Genomic DNA, 23,813 nt, shown 5'->3' with positions numbered 1-23,813 from the left:
TTCTCCAACTTCCGGTAATTCCCTCCCCTTCCCTTCCCCCATCCCAGTTTCACTCTGCCCCCTCCCCCAGCTGCCTATCACCTCCCTCATGGTTCTGCCTTCTTTCTTTTTTATTTTAAAAATAAATTTCCATTCATAAAACATCTTATTCCACTTACATCAACTTTACACATTTTCTGGATAACAGTTATGCTTGTGTTCTTATGAAAAGTCCAGACGACATGAATGCAGCTAGCCATACAGCAATATATCTCATTACTTCCCTGTTAACTATTTCACAGCCACATGCGTGTTAGGCAATCAAGACCATAAAGCAACATCTAAAAAAGGAAGTTACTAGGTAAACACATGGGAAGGTCTTTATCTCTTAAAACATACATTATCAAAGGTAAGCATTCATTTTTACCACATGATTGCTTGTACATTTGGTCTTACGTTGACAATAATTTCTTTTAATACAAATAAAATGTTCAGATGTCATGTGTAGCAAAATGAAGACATAAGCAATGGTGAATATTGCAACTGACGGAAAGTTAATCCTCCTCTGCCCTATCCCAAAAATCCTGAAACATGTAATAGATGGTGCAGGTTTTGATCTACGTATTAGCAACTCTCTAGAAATTGCACGACTCGTACTGAATCTGCCATTTCCCCAATACAGACACTAAGTTATGGGCATCCTTCTTTGCTAGTACAGGAAACAATTGACATTAGCTTTGTGGAAACCACAGCTACAAAGAGTACTAACCAAATATTTAAAACTTGTATAAAAATTCCACACCCTGAATTTACATTGGCCATTTGAAACTTACAGTACAAGAGTTACAGGAGGGAGGAGAAGATGGGAACGCGACGCAGTGCGCGTGGCCGTTCCGAATGAATATCAATTATATGTAACTAGGGGCCGTGCACAATCCGGATTTGATGGAGACAGACGTGAGAAGCACAGATGAACAACTGGAGTAACTTCTGAAATGCCTGCTTCGCTGCCACTGCTACTGTGCGATCGAGAATCTCCGGAGACGAAGGCCCCAAATCCTCGGCTTTGCGTATCGCCTGCTGCTGGGGCCGGGGTCAAAACGCTCGGCAGAGATGGTGCTCAGTGCTCGGTGTCGAAGAGGTGATTGGAGGCTCGGAGTTTTCAGACGGACTCGGAGTTGGACTGTGGTCAGATGCTTCCAGGATGCTGCATCGGCAAGTTAGCGGCGCTGGAGGTTCACCGTCTGTGTGAGATGATGGGACTTTTGAGAGACTTTGAGACTTTTACTGTGCCATGGTCTGTTCTTATCAAATTAGGTATTGCTTTGCACTGTTGTAACTATATGTTATAATTCTGTGTTTTTTCTTAGTTTTTAAGTCGGTTTGTCATGTGTTTCTGTGATATCATTCTGGAAAAACACTGTATCATTTCTTAATGCATGCATTACTAAATGACAATAAAAGGGGACTGCGTGTCCTCATAATCATAAGAGTTCCCAATATGATTTGGCTCTTCTCTCCTATCAAACACAAACCACATGAGAAACACAGAGACCCAACAAAAGTGACAGAAGCTCTCCAAAGACCTAAAATAGAAACAAGTGGGACAGCAAAGGTTACAAATAGTCTTGATGGTGAAGATTCAGGAATGAGGCAGACAGAACAAGAAGGTGGAAGTTTCCTTCTCTCCTCCCTCGCCAGCATCAGCTTCTTCCCCCTGGTTGTCTGACGTCCACAATGTCAAGTTATCTCGCAACAACTGCATTATTAATGTGCTGTCTTTCTAGGAATCTTCATTCAGTGTATCAAGCTCTGCAATTGCTTCATCAAATGTAGCCTTTGCAAGAGAGCAAGCTTGCTCTGGAGAGTTGAGAATTTCACAGTGAAACACTGAAAAATTAAGGGCCAGTCCTAGGTGGATAGGGTGTGTCGGCTGCATCTCTTTTTTCTGATGTCAAACGCTTCTTGGTAGGCTTGTTGTGAATGATGCACTGTGGCATTCTTGTCATCACCAGAAGCCACTTCAGCTAAGTAACGATAGTAATCTCCCTTCATTTTCAAATAGAAAACTCTGCTTTCTGGAGAACTAGCATTGGCAATTAAGCATTTCTTAAGAAGACCCAACACACCGTTGCAGATGTGCCGCAGCTCGGCCTCGATCTTCTCTCGGTACTCCCTGGTCATCTGCTGCTTCTTCTCGTTGCTCTCGGTCTTCTGCTCGATGCGGAGATGGCCCTCCAGGAGGAGTGCCGGCCCCCACCGCGTTCTTGTAGGCGACCGAGAGCAGGTTGCGCTCCTCGTTGGAGAGCTCCAGGCCCTGCTCGGTCACAGCTTTCATCGAGGTCGCCATGTCATCGTAGCGCTCGGCCTGCTCAGCCAGCTTGGCCTTCTGCACCGGCTCGTTCTTGCCCGTGGAGGATGGGGAGAGGGGGGAGGGAAGCCGATCACTCTTGCACTCTACTGTCCGAGTTGAGCCCTCACAGTGACTCTGGCGCTCAGCGAGTGAGGAGGAACCACCGCGATTTGCCTCACTTGACGCTCGTTCACCTGCTCGCTCTCTCTCACACACACACACACACACACACACACTTGGTGGGTGGGGGAGGTGATCCACCTCCTTCTACTACCCATTGTGCTTCCCCCTATTCCTTCTTCACCTTTCCTGCCTATCCCCTCCCTGCTCCCCCTCCCCCACCCCCTGATCTTTCCCCTTACTGGTTTTTCACCTGGAACCTACCAGCCTTCTCCTTCCCATCCTCCCCCCACCTTCTTTATAGGGCCTCTGCCCCCTCCCTCTACAGTTGTGATGAAGGGTCTCGGCCGGAAACGTTGACTGTTCGTTTCCACAGATGCTGCCCGACCTGCTGAGTTCCTCCAGCGTGTTGTGAGTGTTGTTTTGGCCCCAGCATCTGCAGAATATTTTGTGTTTATGATAAATATCGAGAACCTGAGATAAAGAGTCCTTGAAAGTGACTCCATTGGTTGTGGGAATATTTCAATGATGGGGCAACTGAAGTTGAGTGAAATTATCCCCTTTCTATTCAAGACCCCGATGGATGAAGGATAGTAACTGTTCTTGAACCTGGTAGTTCAAGTCCTGAGGCCCATGTACTTTCTTCCTGTTGGCAGCAGTGAGAAGAGAGTATGGCCTGGCTGGTGGGGGTCCCTGATGATGGATGCTGCTTTCCTGCAACAGTATTTCATGTAGATGGGCTCAGTGGCTGGGAGGACTTTACCTGTGATGGACTGGGCCATATCCGCTACTTTAGTGGGATTTTCTGTACCTGGTTATTCTGTCAGCTGGGGGGGGGGTGAGATAAACAGCCTTGCATTTACATAGCACCTTCCTTGAACTCCATTTACACTTCACAGCCAAAAATATAATTTCTTAAACTGAAAAAAAGTGCAAATGTTGGAAATCTAAAAAGCATAAGCAGAAAATGATGGTAAGATTCGGCAGTCAAGCAGTGTCTATGGAGAGAAAAACCAAGTTAATCAAAGTCATGGCTTATGCCTGAAATACCGAAATGTGGAGCTTTCAGCTGGATGTCAACTCCATCTAGCACTCTAGGCTTTGATGATCTAGTACCAAGAAACTCCATGGCAAGCGGACCAGCACTGCCATGCAGAATAAAGTCTCAGAGACTTGGGTAAGCTAGCTGTAGACTGGGCCAGTGTGGTGTGAGTATCTACATGCAGAGTAATTGCCAGAACTTTGAAGGGGAAAAGGGTCATGGATTGTGTAGGTTATGGTTGACCTATTCCTCCTGTTGGACCACAGTTGGCATTGGGTTCATGATGGCATATTGGGCCACGGGCCAAGTGCTGGAAGGTGGGATGAATTTCATTGGTCGGAATGGACTTGGTGGGCCAAATGCTCTGTATCCATGTTATCAAACTCTACATCTATATGACTCTATCACAGGGAAATCATGCAGCATTGGTGGCAAAGGCTTACCGAGACCCAGCAAATCCAAGAGAAGCTCATAGCAGTCCAAAGGATAATGGCTCACATAGTTCTACTAACAGTGCAGAATACAAACCAATGTAAGCAGAATTCAGTTATTCTGCCACCCCTCCACCTCCACTGTTTCTTTGCACTGTGTCATACTTCCATTTTGATAATATTCCTGTCAATAATTCATTCTGTTAGAAGGACACGTTGCTCTCGGTGTTTATCTCAGTGCATGGTTGGGTACTGAACAAATGATGGAAGAGAAATGGAAAGCACACCAGTGGAAATTGGAAACAGATGGTGCTGGAATTGGAAAGGAGAACCATGCGTGCAGTAGCAAAATGGAGGAAGACCATTTCATCCCATCGAGTCTATGCCAGCTTACAGAACAGTCCTTTACCCTTTTAATTATTCCTGTGAACTCTTCTCCCCACATTCCAATCAGTTCCCCCCAGATTCTACCATTCCCTGCACACCAGAACAATTTATAGTGGCCAATTAACCCACTGACCTGCAAGTCTTTGAATGTTGGAGTAAGCCCAGTCAGTCACCAAGAGAGTGTGCAAACTCCAAACTGAACAACCGCAGCAGGAGTCAGGATTGAGCAACTTTGGGACCTCTATCGATGAAAGCATGTGCTGGCCTTAGTTCACAAAAATGAAAGGAATGAAAGGTTTAACATATGAGGAGTATTCGGCATCTCTGGACCTGTGCTCCATGGGGTTTAAAAGGATGAAGGGGGATCTCATTGAAACCTACTGAATACTGAACGAATAGAGTGGATGTGCAGAACATACCCACTGGCAGAACAGTCTAGAATCTTAGGGCACACCCTCTGAATAAAGGGATGTCCCTTTAAAAGAGAAATTTCTTCGATGACAACGTGGTAAATTTCTGGAATTTATTTTGTTTTGTTAGTCTCCCCTCTCGCTGTGTGGCACCTCTCTGCCCTTTTTTAAGGAGAGAGAGAGCGTGTCGCATGTCGAATTTTAACAACTAGTTTCTTTGTACGGCAGATCTTGATCTCTCATTGGGGGCTTTGCTATTTCTTGTTTGGTGCGTGATGGGTTCTGGTGTTTTTTGCTGAAGTAAGTGGGGGAGGAGGGGAGGGTTGATGCTTTGTTGCTGCTTGTGAGTGGGAGGGGGGAGAAAGGGGCTTTGGGATTCAAACGTTTTTACTGTTTCTCATGCTTTGGGTACCCTTCTATTTTTCGTGAATGTGTCTGCAAACAGCAAGAATTTCAGGTTGTAGACCATGCATCCTCTGATGTTAGATGGAACCATTTGAACCATTTGAACAGTGGGCTATGAGGTCCAAGTCACTGGGTGAATTTAAGGCAGAGATTGATACGTTTTTGATTGGTAAGGGGTTAAGGGTTACTGGGAGAAGATAGGAGAATGGGGTTAAAAAATCAACCATGATTGAATGGCGGAGCAGATTTGATAGGCCAATTGGCCTAATTCTGCTCTTATATCTTATGGTCTTATGAACTTGGTCCACTGGAGCTGTAGAACTATAGATAGCCTGGAAACACATGGGACAGCTGAAGTTGTAATCTACAGTAGACAAAAAGGTGCTGGAGGAACTCAGTGGGTCAGGTAGGTCCAAAGTCCAAATGACAGGATTGTTTGTAATCTTATTGAATGACAGAATAAGTCTGAGGAGCCAAATAGCCTAGCCTGCTTTCATTCTCATTCGCAGAAAAACAGAGACTTCTTCATGGAAATTAGACTTTAAAAACTGACCAGTCAAATCCTAGGAGCAGGTCAGGATCCCTGGCGGACCGTGTGTTCAATAGTGCTGCCACACAGCCTATGTGACCTGGGTGAAGTTCTGAGCTGGGACAAGCCAACATGACCTGACCCAATCCCATCCAAACCCAGCACACATAGCCAAGTCCCACAGGGCTCAATGGAATAGCTTTTCAAGGCTGGGACCAGAAGTGAGAGATTACAGCTATCACAAAGGAAAGATGTGACCTGACTTATCAATTTAGCAAAAGGTTGCAGAGAATGTTGCTTATTTAGCAAGGAATCCAAAATGTGGTCCATGACTTCAAGCTCGATAGACAAAGAGGACTGAAGTCTTCACTCAAAACAGGAACCTAGAACTCATTAGCATGCAACTTGGTTGATGAAAATGACTTGGGTTCTCTCAACAGGAAACTATTGAGTACATGAGAGTAGAAAAGTGTGGGAAGAGATGCCGGAGGGCTGAGGTGAATAGGAGATTTATGATGGAATATAATCAGTAGAACAGATAGGTAGCCTGGAGACACATACGACTGCGGAAGCTGTAAGCTACAAAAAGGTGCGGAAGCTGTAAGCAGACAAAAAGGTGCTGGAGAAACTCAGTGGGTCAGGCGGCAAGTGCGAACTGGCCAGATGAAGGGTATCAACCCGAAACCTTGACTGTCCATTTCCCTCCACGGTTGCTGCCAGACCTGCGGAGTTCTGCCAGCAGCTCATCTTCACTCTAGGTTCCGGAACTGGGGTCCACAGTAGTCTTACATAATGGTTTTGGTCTGTGGCACAAATCAGGTTGGGAATCCCTTCTCTAGACAGACAGTCCATTCCCCTTCAGTAAATTCCATGTAATGTTATAATAAATATATAATCAGAGGATACAAAAGCACTGGGGGAGGTATAGAGAAGATTTACAACAAATATACTAGAAATGGATGGGTAAACATATCATGATATCCTTTCCGTTGGGAAAGAAGGCTGAGAAGTTAGTAGGGTCATGAAAGGCTTTGATAGAATGAATACAGAGAGTGGGAAAAACCATCACTAAGGCTGCCAACTTAAGGAGGTTAGCAAGGAATCCTGCAGAGAATTAAGAAGAAAATGTTTTACCCAAAGGGAAAGTTGGATTGATGCTCACAGAGAGTGGTTGAAGTAAACACTGTGTATGTGCTGGGCAGACAGAGATGCAAATGAAGAAAAATGAACAGAGGCCTACACAGGTGGGTCGAGGCTCGAGTACAAACCATGTGCCAGAGTGGACGAGGAGCTGATCGCTGAAGCTCGGGTAATCTCCCTGTCACATTGTTAAACCTACAGTCGTTCCTCTACATCAAGGCTGTTGATTATGAACCTCAAATACAGGAGGTTTTTGAGCCTATTAAAGTGCAACAAATTTTAACTTGTGCAACAGCTGTGTGTTGGTTGAAAGAACAAAGTTCAAAGCAAATTTATTATCAAACTACATATGTATATGTCTCATATACAACCCTGATATTCATTTTCTTGCAGACATGATAAATAGAGAATAATAACCATAACAGAATCAATGAAAGACTTTTGTTGCATGGCAGATGGCTATGCACCGAAAGACAATGATATACAATTAGACAATGACTCTGTTAACATTTCTCATTGTAACTTATAGTGATCTTTTTATGTATCGCCCTGTACTGATGTTGTAAAACCACAAATTTCATGACATATGCCAATGATAACAAGCTGGAACAGCACAGTAGTGTAGTGGTTTGCGTAGCACAACTACAGTGCCAGCACCCTCGGCTCAGTTCAGCCGCTGTAAGAAGTTTGTATGTTTTCCCCATGCCTGTGAGTGTTTTCTCGGGGTGCTCCGGTTTCCTCCCACATTCGAGTTGGGAGGTTAATTGGTCACGTGGGCGTAACTGGACAGTGTGGTCTTTTGGGCTGCAAGGCTCTGTTACCGTGTTGTGTCTCTAAAACTGGAGTTCCCAAACTGGGGTCCACGGACCCCTCAGTTAACGGTAGGGGCAGGTTGAGAACCCCTGCTCAGAAGTTTCTGGCTGCCTGTAAGCAAATAAGTCTCAAGGTGTATGATTTTACACATTTTTTTGATAATAAGTGTACTTTGAATCTTTGCATCTTAAACTTTGCAATGTAAGAAGGGAGGAAAGCTCCTTTTAAGACCATCCTAATAGATGCTTTTGACGAGGCAGCAGGGTTGTAAGTAACCAGTCAGCCTCTAGCTACTGAATGGCATGAGGAATTTTAGCACGATTTCCCTGATGAGAGCATTAGTGGTATATTGTAGATGATTTACTGAAAATTATTAAAATATGGAAAAAAATGCACATCACCAGGAAATGCATAAAGTCTTTTGATTTGTTGATGTGCTTTCTGTAAGAACTGCTTGGAGAGTTGGTAATGGATGTACTCATGGTTTCTGCACAGACCCTTTTACAAACACAGGTTTCTAAGTCTCTTGGAGGTCTAGATTCCTCTTCAGCGCCATTTCCCCTTGATTTCAAATTTCCTGCTCTTCCAAAAGTCTATCTCCCTCCTTTTTTAATACTTGAATGGATGCAAATTACTCCACAAAGGAGTGGCGAATTCCCATCATCCTGGCCTTGTCCTAAAATAAACTTCACCCAGAGCAAATCAGTCACTGTAGGATCTTGCTATGCAGTAATTTTATTTTTTGGAACACAACATTGGGTTAAAATAGTTCATTGACCACAAATCATTTTGGGTCAGTTTGAAGATTCAAAATGCATTCTGAAAAATGCCAATCGCCCTGTCCCACTGTCCCGACCTGTCTCCCTCCCTATCCCCCTTCCCCCTCCCCAATCCTTCTCCCCATCTCTATCCCCTCCCCTACTCCTCCCCCTCCACCTCCCCCCTCCACCTCTCACCTCCCACCTCCAACATCCTCCCACTCCCTCCTCTCTTTTTTACCCTCCCCTTCTTTCTTCCCCTCCTCCTTCCCCTTCTTTCCCCTCCACCCTCCCCTTGCCCGCCCTCTCTCCCTTCTCTCTCTTACCTTTCCACTTCCTCCACCGTTCCTACCTCACTAAAATCTTCCCTTTTAGAATAGAGAGTCTAGGTCTCCACTATCTTTCTTGTGACAAGGTGATGTTAGCCCCAAGACATCCCTCTCTAATTTCATGAACCCCTTATCCAGGAAAGTCCATCACCATCCTAATTTCATCAACCATTTCTACACCCCGAAATTTTCTGCAACCTCCCAAACCTGGTGGACTGCAGCCTCTTTCAGGAAGCTGGGTCTCACCCATTGACGGCCGGAGTGCTGGCCATTTGTAGTGGTCTCAGCTGCCCGCTTGCTGTGACAACTGCTCTCAAAATAACCACTGAGGTGGTACTGTCCTATTCATACAGGACATCTGAAAGAATTGTAGAGTCATAGAGAGACACAGCAGGAACAAAGGCCCTTCGGCCCTTCAAGATTGCACCAATAATTAAAATTAGGTTTATCATCATGGGCATATCTTGTGAAATTTGTTGCTTTGGGATACCAGTACAGCACAACACATAAAAATTACCATAAGTTACAATTGAAAAAGTACAAAAGAAGAATGGTGAAGTAGGATTCATAGGCTGTTCAGAAGTCTGATAGCAGAGGGGGAGAAGCTGTTCCTAAAACATTGAATACGCATCTTTAGGTTCCTGTATCTCCTTCCTGTTGGTAGTAATAAGGAGAGGGCATATTCTGACGAGGGTCCTTAATAATGGATGCTGTCTTCTTGGAGCTCCAGTTTTTGAAGATGACCTCAACGGTGGGGATAGTTGTGCCCGTGGTGAAGCTCTGCAGCCTCTTTTGATCCAGAGCATTGGAGCCTCCATACCAGGTGAAGTTGCAACCAGTCAGAATGCTGTCCATGGTACATCTGTAGAAACTTGCTAGAGTCTTTGCCGACTTACCAAACCTCTTCAAACTCAATAAAGTGCCCAGTTACAGTAGCACGGTCTAACTGAATCTCTTGCATGATAGTGCTTTCTCCACATGCTAAGGGAATGAAAGTCTTTTATGTTGAAGTAGAATATAACTGAGGTTATTACTTGGTCCTGGTGATTATTGACTTGTTGGAGTATAGGGTGAGTCTGGAAAGTCAGCTAGGCAGTTGAAATATCTATTTATGTGATTTAGCAACAGAGCACAGGGTAGTCCCTTCTGGCCCTTTGAGCCATGCTGCCCAAGCAACCCTTGGCAAACCTGATTAACTCTAACCTAATCATGGCACAATTAACAATGACCAATTAACCTAATTGGTATGTCCTTGGACTGTAGGAGGAAACCGGAGGACCCAGAGAAAACACATGCATTGCACGGCGAGGACATACGGTGACTCCATGCACAGCAGCACCGGAACTGAATTCCGAACTCTGGAACGCCCCAAGCTGAAATAGCACCACGTTAACGGCTGCGCTTGCGTGGCGCCCAGCTCGGGAGGTGTTGTGGACTTCAGCTTTGTGATCGATTTATAGGGTGTGTTGGGCTGGGGGGTGGCGAAGAAGTCATAAGGTGTGAGAGGACAGAAAGCTGTGGGTCAATGTCAATGTCAAGGTGGATTGGGTTCTGTTTTAGACCATAGACCATGAGACATATGAGCAGTATTAGGCCATTCAGCCCATTTACTGCACTGCCATTCTATCATGGCTGATCTATTAACCCTTTCAACTCCATTCTCCTCCCTTCTCCCCATCTTATTAATTAAGAACCAATCAACCTCTGTTTTAAATATACCCAATAACTTGGCCTCTAAAGCCATCTGTAGCAATGAAGCCCTCGGGCTAAAGAAATTCCTCCTCATCTCTATTCTAAAGGGAGGTCCTTCTATTCTGAGGCTGTGACCTCTGGTCCTAGACGACCCTGCTATAGGAAGCATCCTCTCCATGTGCTTTCAATATTTGTCAAGTTTCAATGAGATCCCCCACTCATTCTTCAAAACTCCAGAGAATAAAGGGAGAGCCATCAGTTACTCATTTGTTAACCCTTTCACTCTCAAGATCATTCCTGTGAGCCTCCTCTAGATCCTCTCCAATGCCAGCACATCCTTTCTTAGATAAGAGGCCCAGAACTGACCAATTCCTTATTAAGGCTCAGCATTACCACCTTGCATTTATATTCTAGCCCACTTGAAATGAATGTTAACATTGAATTTGCCTTCCTTCCTCTGTTTTTGTAGGGAACGGTACGTAAATAAAGAGATCTTATCCATTAAGTTCCTAGCTCTGTGGCAGGGCTGGTCAGAAAACACTCAGCTATGAGTCACTGGAGACACAAGAGACTGCAACGGCTGGAATCTGACACAACAACCAATCTGCAAGAGGAACTCAACCTTCAAGCAGCATATGCGGTGGCAAAAAGAGTTGCCAACGCGTTGGGTCAAAACCCTGCGTCAGTCCTGATGTGACCTCTCCTCCCACAGATGCTGCTCGATCCACTGATCTCTTCCAGCAGATTGGTTGTTGCTGTCATTCTGAGAGTGTCCAACACTGGGTGCTGCAGGAGGATTATACTAGGGTACAAGTAAGCACGGTCAGATCTGCTGGGTATATCCAATATTTTCAAAGATTCAAAGGTTTCAACGTATATTTATTATCAAAGTATGCATGCAGTATAAAACCCTGAGATTTGTCTTCCCACAGACAGTCATGAAACCAAGAAAGCCATGCAACCCGCTTATAGACCCCACCGCTGGGCACAAAAAAAACCCACGAATGGCAACAACAACATCAACTTTCCCACCCGCAAACAGCAACAAGAAAGGATGAGCAAAAACACAGAATATAAAAACACAAAATCAAAAGAGCCCAATCGAACTACGGTCCAATCCACAAACTGCAGACCCAGAAATTTGGTACCATCTTCCGACAGCATCAAGGGAAAGTGAGACCATTCGAACAAAGGGGCCTTCTCTTGGGAGCAGTGAACAAGAGGGAGAGAGAGAGAGAGCATCGCACACAAACTCCTTCCTCCTGCAGCAGCCAGCAAGAGACTGGTATGCGTGTTAAATTGTACATCACAGGCTCCGACAGTACCAGAACCACATTTAAAGGAAAAAATAAATGTAAAAGAAGTGAAAAATAAAACAGCTTCATGGACCATCTGGAAGACATCACCAGCGTAGCATTGTTTAATGGTGCCATCTTTTAGATTATTAGCATTTGCAGTTTTTTATTTGAATTTCATACTTCAGGGGAAAACTATTCAATCTACATCTACTGCCATTTGCAGCTAAAGTACTTGTATGTTTGTTCATTCTGAGAGTGCACACCAAACTCCTGAGTTTAATTTCTGCCCACTACCATCCCCACATTCTGCTTTTCATTATAGAGCTCTTTCTTGGTCTGTCTGCCAGCTGCCAATGGGTGTGAATAAGATGATTCTCGTCTGTCTGTCAGCCTGTCAACATCTGGATGTCCACGAGGTGAGTTTTGTCCAACGGTCTGTCACCACGTGGGTGTGAATGAGACAGATCTTGTCTATCTGTCAATGTGTGGGTGGGGAATGAGACAGACCTTCTTTGTCTGTCAACGTCTGGATGCCAATGAAGTGTGTCTTACCCACCTGTTTGTTACCAGATACGTGTAGCTGAGTTGGATCTTGTCTGCCTGCATCCACTGAAGGTGTTTGCCCCCTCAGTGGAGTCCAATTTCTCCGAGATTTCCTGCCAACAATCTCCACCGACCTAACCAGTGATGTGGGCAGTTTGCTGTTCATTTCTCTGAGAAGCTCTGTGAATCTCTTTGCTCAAATGAAAGTCTGAATTCATCTGAAGCTGATAGCTGTTAAAATTGATAGAAGTGACTTTTAGGTTGGTGTGATTTCATTCTGAGGCCTGTACTCTTTATTCAAGATCCGCTGCCCTTCACCACTAATAGGCTAGTGGTCCAGACAATTGAGATGGATCACTTGTGGCAGCAAAAGTTGGCCTTGACTGCAATAACCATTTGGTATATGTATGTACCAAATGAGCAGTTTTCTCTGGATAAAACTGTCTCTGTTTGTCCTCATTTTGTGTGAGAAACAAGAACGGTGAATGTCCATTGACTTTCAGGCATTCTTTGTCGTCCTGTGCAATCATGGCTGGACTAACTTTGTCTGCAGTTCCACTTGCCTGACTAATCCTTTTAACACCTGTTTGCCTCTCCATTCTGGGAGGTTGGATTCTGAGTTTTGCGGTTCGATTGTCAAAGAAACTGACCACTGTTGTGCCCCAGTACTAATGGCAACTTCTGAGTTACACTCACACACAGATAAAGGTAGGAACTCAGAGGAATCCTTCAGGGTTTCCCAATTTTTTCTCTAAACCCTATGCATTAGGGTGGCATAGTAGCGTAGTGGTTAACACTTTACAGTACAGATGACCAGGTTCAAGGCCCGCCTCTGCTTGTAAGCAGTTTGTACCTGCTCCCCGTGATCATATGGGTTTCCTCCAGGAGCTCCAGCGTCCTTTCACAGTTCAAATGCGTACTGGTTGGTAGGTTAATTGCTGATTGTAAATTGTCCCATGATTAGACTAAGATTAAGTCAGGGGAATGCTCGGTGGCATGGCTCAAAGGGATGGAAGGGCCTATTCCGCGTTGTATCTCAATAAATAAATGAATAAATGAACATTACTGCATATTCCTTATTTTCCATAGTGTAAGCTGCTAAGGTCAGTGAGCGGAGGAGTGAAGTATTAACAGAGTACTCCCGCTGTAACAAGCTCTGAAAATGTACTTTGTCACATATAGAGAAAATGGTATGGTTAGCATTTCAAGGCACATCTAGGAATAACTCTTGCTAAAAAACAAAATTTTATATTTGTTAACTAAGATGCTTCCATTAACTATTGCAAAATTTAGTGACTTGTAATAATTTTCTAAAAGTATTATTTGTTTTTCATTTTTGGCATTACTGTCTTCAGTTTGTGTGTTGTAAAATGTTAGAAGTTTTAGTTTAGAATTGTAGTTATAACTCCCTGTGTTCTGACTGACTAAAACTGAGCCACAAGGAATCTGTAACTGTGAAGTATAAAAATCTTTATTCATACAGCAAAACTCTGGGAGAGAGAGAGAGTCCAGGAGGATCTAAAATAATCTCACTCTCCTGGCACAATGTTTTAGACTTCTTCAACATAAAGATAATAATAAACAATTAACTACAGTTTCAATTGCTATAAAAAGGCATCCGTTAGTCTTGCAAGACCATGGATCTGCACCTGGAAATTCTTCACTCTCCAGGGCACAGGCCTGGGCAAGGTTGTATGGAAGACCAGCAGTTGCCCATGCTGCAAGTCTCCCCTCTCCACGACACCAATGTTGTCCAAGGGAAGGGCATTAGGATCCATACAGCTTGGCACCAGTGTCGTCGCAGAGCAATGTGTCATTAAGTGCCTTGCTTAAGGACACAACACGTTCCCTCGGCTGGGACTCGAACTCACAACCTTCAGGTTGCTAGTCCAATGCCTTAACCACTTGGCCATGTGCCCACAATGGCTATAATCACCCACTTAACATTAATATTTTGAATATCATTTATTCATTATGTACGGTGTTGTATTATGGAGGTGATCATGCTCTCATGACCATGATTGCTCTTGGCAAATTTTTCTACGGATGTGATTTGCCTTTGCTTTCTTCTGGGCAGTGTCTTTACAAGATGGGTGACCCCAGCCATTATCAATACTATTCAGAGATTGTCTGCTTGGCATCAGTGATCACATAACCAGGACTTGTGATATGCACCAGCTGCTCTTATTTTGAATATAGTCAGTAAATTTACAGAATTCTATTTTTACAACAGCAGCAGACCACAACTTGCAGAACCTTTCTGAATATTCAATACTAATGTCAGTTCCAAAGGCATCAGTACAAACTCCAGATATCTAAAATATATCCTTTTGTTAAAACTCTAGACACCTAACATAGACAAGAGAAAATTTGCAGATGCTGGAAATCCAAACAACACAGACAAAATGCTGGAGGAACTCAGCAGACTGGGCTTCATCTATGAAAAGGAGTATAGTAGATATTTTGATCCAAGACCTTTCATCAGGACTGGAGAAAAAAGATGAGGAGTCAGAGTTAGAAGGTGGGGGGGGGTGGGGGGAGGAAGAAACACAAGGTGATAGGTGAAACCGGGAATAGGGGGAAGGGTTAAGTAAAGAGCCAGGAAGTTGACTGGTGAAAGAGTTGCAGGGCTGGAGGAGGGGGAATCTGATAGAAGAGAACAGAAGACCATGGAAGAAAGAAAATGGTGAGGAGCACCAGAGGGATGTGATGAGCAGGTAAAGAGAGAAGGTGACAGAGGAAAAAGGAAATGGAGAATAGTGAAGTGGAGGGGGGAGATTACTGAATGTTACTCAATGCTCATGCCATCAGGTTGAAGGCTGCCCAGAAGGAATAGGTGTTGCTCCTCCAACCTGAGTGTGTCCTCATCACGACAGTAGAGGAGGCCATGGATTGGAATGGGAATGGGTAGTGGAATTAAAATGGGCGGCCACTGGGAGATCCCGCTTTCTCTGGCAGACAGAGCATAGGTGCTTGGCAAAGTGGTCTCACAACCTACGTTGAGTCTCACCGATATGCAGGAGGCCACACTGGGACCACTGGATACAGTAGATGACCCCAGCAGACTCACAGGAGAAGTGTCACCAAGCACATCTTTCCCCCTCCTCCACTTGCTGCTTTCCACAAGAATCGCTCCCTACCCAACTCCCTTGTTTATTCATCCTTCCCCACTGATCTCCCTGCTGGCACTTATCCTTGCAAGTGGAACAATTGCCACACCTGCTTCTACACCTTCTCCCTCACTACCATTCAGGGCCCCAAACAGTCCTTCCAGGTGAGGCAACACTTCACATGTGTGTCTGTTGAGGTCATCTTCTGTGTTCAGTGCACCTGGTGTGGCCTCCTGTATATCGGTGAGACCCGATGTAGATTGGGAGACCTACAGCGATTGGGAGACCTACAGCAGAAAAAGCAGGACCTCCCAATGGTCACCCATTTTAATTCCACTTCTCATTCCATTCTGACATTCCTGTCCATGGGAAGAAGCTCTTCCTCAATCGCTGAGTGTGTGCCTTTAAACTTCTGTACCTCCTTCCTGATGGTAGCAATGAGAACAAGGCATGTCCTGGGTGTTGGGGGTCCTTAATGATGGAAGCTGCCTTTCTGAGGATTCGCTCCTTGAAGATGCCTTGGATACCATGGAGACTAGTGCCCATGATAGAGCTGGCTAAGTTGACCACTCTGTGGACTCCTAACTCCAGAATGAACACCTTGGTTTGCTCTCTTGAAGAATTCCTTAATGCGATTGGCTACCTTGCAGTTTGGATGGCATAATAGCTGCTGGAAGCCAAGGACCCCTTTGAGCCGAGGAGTAACAGTAACACAACAAAAGGGGAAATTCTGACCGCAGAGACTGTGAGCACTTTGACTTCAAAGAGAACTGCCAAGAACAACAAGTGGCAATAGCCTATACACATAACTAACATTTCCCATTTAAATGTGTTTTTTTTTTGTTTCCTCTCTCTGCATGACCAGACTCTGGGTTAAATTAGGTTGCTATTTATATTACTGCATATTCTTATTCATGGTGTATTAAAATTGAGCAGCGGAATGGGGATGGGGTACAGTCATCATTCTTTAAGCATAATCTCATTACATTTCTGGCTCAGTGAATGGAACTGTCATTAATTCCTTGAAAAAAAAAGTGGCCTGTTTTTGCACATTGGCTCCTGCACAAGAATAACTAACAGACAACAGGAATCTATAATTTCTGCAACCGTGACCTTCATCAATGAATAGAATTGCCCTGCCTAATTAGTCCTGGCAAATTACGCTCCCAAAATGCAGAGGGGTTTAGAAAGCCCCTACTTCCAAAGCATGGTGATCTATACTGTGCACATACTACAAAGCCAACTGGTTATTCTTCAATTGTTTTACTTCTGATCCCTTTTAGTTTCTAAGTGAACATAAATCCAGTCAGAATCTTCTCCAATAGCTTCCCTATCACTGATACAAGGCTCTCCGGTCTACGGTTTCCAGACGTACTTCTTATTTCTGCTGACTTATGCGAACATTAGCTATCACCAACCTTCCCACCCCCCACAGTCTTCTGATACCTCAGCCAAAGGTGCTTAAATCTCCGCCGGTGCCCCAGCAATACACTCCTTTTGATGCTGGTCATCCACAGGATTAGATCCCGTCTTGTCTCAGGGATTTATCCAAACTAATGTGTTGGAATATTTCTAGCAATTCCTCTTTCTGCATTCAGATGTACTCCAGATTTCTGTGTGCCCTTCCCTTTACTCTCCAGCCTCTTCATTCTCCTGCTGGTGAATAGTGATGAGAAGTTTTCATTTGGGATCTCATTCATTTCTCTGGCTCCATGCATAGATTATCTATGTAGTCCCTGAGGAGATCTATTCATTTCTTAGCTGCCTTCTTGTATCTAATACACTTAAAAGGTTTGAGCTTTCATCCTAATCCTACTTACCAAGGCCATTTCATGGCCTCTTCTTGCCCTCGTAATTTCTTTATTTTTTTTCTCCTCTATCAACTTTAATCCTTTGATAACCACTTCTTACAACTGATATATGCTTCCTTATTTACCGTGATCAAACCTCCAATATCCTTTGTTAAATAGGGTTTCCTAAAATTACCATCTTTGCCTCTTACTCTCACGAGGACGTGCAATCTCAGAACACTTTCCTATCTTTCTTTTAAATGCCTCCCAAGTGAATTCTCTAATATGTTCCAGTCTCTCTCTCTCTCCTTTCTCTCCCTTCTCATCCCCTCTGTCCCCCCACCTCTCTTTCCCTCTGCCCCCTCACTGCTCTCCCCCTCTCCCCCTCTCCCCACACTCTCCCCTTCTCATTCTACTCCTATTGTTCCCCCTCTCTTCTCCCCATGTGACCCTCCCTCCACATTCCCCTCCCCATGTCCCTCTCCCCTTCTCCCCATTCTCCCCTTCTCTCCTTCTCTCCATCTCCTCCCACTCTTGCCCCTCTTTCCACTTGTGATTCTCCCTTTCTCCTCTCCCCCACTCCCCCACCCTTTCCCTGTCCCCTCCTCTTTCCTTCCTCTGTTATCCTACCTTATCCTCTCTTTTCCCCTTGCTCCTCTCCATCTGTCCCTTTCTCCAACCTCTCTCCCCTCTCCCTCCCACCCTCTCCAACCCTCTATCTCCCCCCACCCTTCCCCTCTCTCCACTTCTCTTCCCCACTCTCTACTCCACTTCTCTCCCCCGTTCCCACTCTCCCCGTCTCCTCCTTTATCCTAATTTATCCTCCCTCTTTTCCCCATGCTCCTCTCCTTCTCTGCTCCTTTCTCCACCCTCTTCCCCCCCTCCACCTGATTTCCACCCCCTGCCTCTCCTTTTGGTGAACATGAATGAGATATCATTCAGTATTATTGCACAAACACTCCTTTTCTGCTCTCAGGTCCATTGGGTCAGACTCCTCGCGCCCACTAAATCTGTGCTGAGTGCAATCCACCCATTAATGCTGCTCAGACCCCATTCTATTCTCCCCATATTATCGTCCCGCAGCCCCCACGCCCCACGCAAAACCCCGACCCTTTGATTCAACCATTCCCCTATATACTACAGCCAATTTACAGCAACCAGTTAATCCGCTAACCCGTGCATGTTAGGGGGTGGCGGAGAGCAGAAGATAAAAGCACCTGGGGGAGAGTGTGTGAAGTCCATCCAGACACCGCTGGCCATCACATCGCAAACCATGTCTCTCTACTGCCTTTGTATTCCAGCTTTCTCTCCGTGCTTTAACCACTTCCCTTTTCTCCTTCTCATTCTGTAAATCCGGATTCTCCTTTCGTTTCTACTGCTGTCCTCCACTCCCTCGTCCATGACCGGGCTATAATAAAGTCAAGTACACTCAGTCAGTGATGCTTCAATGCTTCTACTGGAGTGAATGCCATGCAACAATGTGCCATTGAATAGAAAGTTAGCACAATGATTCATGATTAGATTCAAACAACCTTGGAAAGATTGTCTCTTCAAAGCTTTCTTGAGAATACATAAAGACATTTTTTGCTGTGTCTTTACGGGTGGATGGTGTGGAGGAGGGAATGTGTCCTTAATATGTTCCTTCTCATAAAGCATTGAAACAGAAGGATTGAATTGTGGTTCATTTATCTGACATCAGTTCCTGAGGTAGACCGTGAGTTGTGGAAATTGATCACAGCATCCTGCACGACTCGGCATGTCGAACTTCATTCCGTTTAGAGTGTGCGTTAATAAGGAAGAAATGAATATCATTGCCTTATTAATGAAAAGATCAACGTGAACTTTCTGGAATAATCAGATCAGCTACCTCCTTATTTGTAAATCCAGTCTGCTTCCACACTCTTGACAGATCGCAAATTTACAGACTCGACCTTGACCAAAATTCAGCACACGTACAAAGTCTCCAACATTTTTTACATATGTACATTTCCAATATGTACCCAGTACTGTTGGTCTAAAATGCATCATTTCAGGATATTGGGATAACTACAACACTGTTGCAGATATCCTTGATCAGCTGACAACTCCAACATTCTGAGGAGGCTGGGTCATTGGGTATTTAGAGCCAAAGCTGATGTGATCTTACTTATTAAGAGTGTCAAAGGTTTCAGGGAGAAGTCAGGAGAATGGGGTTGAAAGGGATAATTAGTCAGTGGAGTAGATTCAATGGGCCAAATGGCCTACTGTATTGTACAAAAGTCTTAGGCACATATATATATATATCTAAGGTAGTTTAAGTAGCTGGTGCGATGGTGTAAGCACTACAGCTAAATCTGGTGAAGATATCTTGAGCAATGGAGTATCAGACCCATAAAGGATAGATTTTCCACATTTTCCAGTCTTGTTGCCCATGCAATAATTTGACCTTTTCCTTCACAGTGTTTAGCTATCAGAAGCTCAGGCAACTTCTGCATGTTGTCATAGAGTCAGAGAATTATAGTATCATGCAGCAGCAAAACAAGTTCTTCAGCCCATCCAGTTGTTTTGCCCTCTACGCTAAATACCCTTAACTTCATTCAGTCTGTATCCTTCTATGTCTTTTCTATTCAAGTATCTGTCCAAATTCCCCTTAAATATAGTAATTGTATCTCATTTCACTACCACCTCTGGCAGTGTGTTCTAGATATGTACAAACATGGAAAAATAAATGTTCCCCTCAGATCCCTTTTATAACTCCTTTTTCTCACCTTAAACCTATGACTTCTCATTTTTGAAACTCTATTATGGAAAAATAATTTACTCAAAGCACTGGAGGAACTCAATGGGTCACACAGCAACTACAGAGGGAAACCGGCATTCAGAATTTCTAAACCAGATGAAGAGGCTCAACCAGAGATGTTAACTGTCCATTGCCCTCCATAGATGCTGTCTGATCTATTGAGTTCCTCCAGCATTTCCTGTGTTGCTCCAAATTCCAGCATCTGAAGTCTTCGGCATCTACCCTATCTTGTGTTGGCGTGTGGCCAAGTGGTTAAGGCGTTGGACTAGTGATCTGAAGGTTGTGAGTTTGAGCCTCAGCTGAGGCAGTGTGTTGTGTCCCTGAGCAAGGCACTCAGCCACACATTGCTCCTGCACGTTTATAGCCCAGCAACGACGGTTGGTGCAGGCTGGACAAGGCTATCTTCCCTGTCTATTTTATCAATTTATACTCTGTCAAATCCTTTCATAATCTACTATACCTCTCTCTGGTCACCCCTTCAGCCTCCTCCACTCTAAGGGAAACAAGCCAAGGCTATCCAATTTCTCCCCATAACTAAAACCCCCCAATCCAGGCAATATACAACGGAATCTCTTCTGAATTGTCTCCAGTGTAACTACATCCTTCCTATAGTGTAGTAACCAGAATCCCAGTGACTTTACATATTCTTCCCAAGTTGGCGTGGGAAGATCAAGATCAAAGGTTCCCCAACCTGGGGTCCATGGACCCCTTGCTTAAAGGTATTGGTCCATGGCATAAAAATGTTGGGAAACCCTGCTCTATATGCTCCAGTTTCCTCCCATATCCCAAAGATGTACTGCTAATTGGCTGCTGTAAATTGTCCTACTGCGTTGGTACAATTACTTTTCTTGGTGTATCCCATTATGTTGATAATTGTTTAAGAACCTGATCCAATGCATGAAGTATGTTTTCCTTGGTGTTAGTGCCAGTGAGTAGGACAACTTGATAATGTAGCCAATGGCCTGTGCCATCTTGTACAGTGCCAATTGAAAAATCTGTTCCTGATACTGTATCAAGAAGGGAAGATGAATGTTTTGAGCAGTAATTCCCAAATGGATTTGTCTAATGTGAGCTGTCAAATCCTTAGTAATTGTGCAATGAAAACCCCAACTCTCGCTGTTCATCAGCAGTGCAGGTGTGTATGTGAAGTTATACACAAAACTCATTTGCTTCAATCAAAAGTATCTTCTTTCACTTGGTTGAACTCATCCAGACACAATAAAGTCACAGCAGAAATAAAGGGGTTGTTTTGCAAAGGTGTGAAAATTGCTATTTCATGTCAAATCTTATTAGCTCAATCTACTTAAATCTCTTCCCTCTAATTTCACCATCTCCATTTCTCTCCTAGTGGAACGCAACTGACCCCATTAAGTCCATCCTATGGCAGTAATATATAAATTCTTTCTGATTCACAAAGAGTTGACCTTAATTTATATGCCCATTGAAAGATGAGCCATCTGTTGGAATCACAGTGAGATGTAATGTAGAGGACAGCAAAAATCAAACTGCCAGAGAAACTTGATCAGCATCTGTGAAGGGAAAAGAATTGTCAACGACAGTAAACATTTTGGGTCAAGACCCTTCATCTGAATGGAAAATTTTGAACCAAAACATCAATTGCTCGTTTCCCTCAAAGTGATGCTGCCTGACTGCTGATTTTCCCCAGTGTTTTGTTTGTTGCTCCAGATTCCAGAATCTTCAGTTTCCTAGGTCAATATTTTTGAGTTGAGACCCTGCATCAGACTCAAAATGTCAACAATTCCTTTCCCCCTATAGATGATGCTTAACCTGTTGTGTTCTTTCAGTGTTTTGTTTCCTGCTCCAGATTCCAGCATCTGCATTTCTTGTGTCTCCCTGTAGAACAAGGCTATTGGTGCACTGATTGTGTGTGAACAATGTGCAAGGATTGATCCTGTTGGCTAGAAAGAATGACAATCAGTGAACAGGAATGGAGGTGACCATTTGTTGAGACTGTCCTTGCAGCTGCCATTTTGCGAACTGCTTGATGAACTGATTCTTACTTCGGGATAACTTAATTAGAGCAATTGAATGTAGAGACAAGGAGTTTCAGCCAAACCTGAGACTGTTCTCAGCCAAGTAGCAATTTATTATGTAAAGTGGCAGGCTTGCAGGAGGAGCAATTGGTAATCTCGTTAGGCTGTGTCTGGGTCACCTGGTCAATCAGAGCTGAAAAGAACAAAAGGCATGAGGCTGAGGGCAAAGGTCATAGGACAGTACTGTTTGTGGCCCGAGACCAGAGCCAATAAGAAGGTGACCCAGCTCGGTCAGGTGACCTCGAGCCAGCAAGATTGAAGGGCACCATTTGAACTGGTGAGGAAAGAATATAAAAATGAGAGGCTTCTAATGCAAATTAGCAACAAATCTTCAGAGACCAACCATCGCGCATGTGGAAGACCTTCACATCGGACACATGGAGATTAGATCAGGAGCATGTGCAACACCTGGCCAGCGTAGGCTCTTTACCCTGGAAGTACCTTTTCTCTTCATTGACTGTTTGTGAAAGGTCAGTGAATCCTAGTGGGTGTGCACACAGTTATGAACACGTGTGCTTTTCAGTTGACACACTACAGGTACTTGTCAGTAAATACTGATTCTTTCTGTGCTTAATTGTTCAATATTACTAAGGGATAAATCCTTGTGACTACGGAATTTCTGTTTGAGAGCTACCACTGACTTTACTTACACTCTCCCTTCAGGCAATCTGATCACTGGATTATACTCCATTTCCTGCCCCGGAGTTTAAGAGAAGCAAAGTGTCTGAGAGAAGCAACTGGTATTTGGTCAAAACTGTGGGGGAGGGGGGAAGAAATGCCGGAAGAAATGCCTGACAGATATTTGAACAACAGGCAGTTTGAAGGATGTGGGGAGAATGGGCAGAAAGTGATGCAGAAGCCAATTTCAGATCAGCTGTGATCTTATTGAACAGTGGAGCAGGCTCCAGGGTCCAATTGACCTGCATGTGCTCCTGTTTCTTGTGTTCGAGGCAAACTGTGCATTTCGCATTTGTGACAAATTCAGAAACAGTTCATAAGAATTCTGGCTTGAGATCAAGCATTCTAGATTTGAGGTACTGTGACTATTGCAACTGTAGGTCAAGTGGATTGTCTATTATTAATCTTCCTCCCACATTGAGATGAAGCATTTGAATCCAGTTCTTTTTCAGCATAAAAACGATGCTGGAAACACTAAGCAGGCCAAGTAGTGTCAGCAGAAAGAGAAATTTCACATTTCAGGAAGGTACCGAATCAGGGAGGTTAAATCTATCAGAGAAGTTTGACCTGATTGTAACTCTTTCCTCATGAAAAAAGAGTGAAGTATCTTTAAGACCAGAAAGAGCTTTTAAAAGAATAGTTGAAGTGAGGTTTCCAGCAGTTGGCACTCTGAAATTTGGGATTGCAAGAATTAAATGGACCCTCGTAAATCTGAGAACCCACATTTTAGGAACAGCCTCTTTTCCCTCCGCCATCTGATTTCTGAATGGTCCATGAACCTATGAACATGACCTCTTTTGAACTTCAAAAAAAAATTAACTTGCAGTAATTTTTAATGTTTTGCACTACTACGGCAACAAAAAACAAATTTCATTACCTAAGTCAGTGATAATAAATGTGATTCTTTAAGAAGAGGCTTGATAAACAGAGGAGAGAGTAATGGATTGAGATATAACTGATTGGCAGGTTACTGTGGTGCTTAGCACTAGGATGAATGGCCCATGGCTACGCTGTAAATAATATGTACCTTGCTGAAGAAAAGCCATTTACCTGAAACATTTATGTTGTCTCTCTCGCTCTCTCTCTCTTCACTGATGTTGCCTGATTTGCTGTACCTTTCCAATGGTTTCTAATTTTACCTTTCTGGTGCTTTGCACCGGCTCCAGTCTTCAT

General features: G+C 44.0%; 1 pseudogene; it reads right to left on the bottom strand.

Moving 5' to 3' along the window:
* Positions 1–1,491: 1,491 nt before the first annotated feature.
* Positions 1,492–23,813, bottom strand: LOC134351222 (14-3-3 protein beta/alpha-1-like; annotated as a pseudogene).

Source organism: Mobula hypostoma, chromosome 8, assembly GCF_963921235.1.
Source record: "Mobula hypostoma chromosome 8, sMobHyp1.1, whole genome shotgun sequence".
Taxonomy (NCBI): domain Eukaryota; kingdom Metazoa; phylum Chordata; class Chondrichthyes; order Myliobatiformes; family Myliobatidae; genus Mobula; species Mobula hypostoma.
Note: the sequence above shows the minus strand (reverse complement) of the source record. Positions and strands in the feature narration are given on the sequence as shown.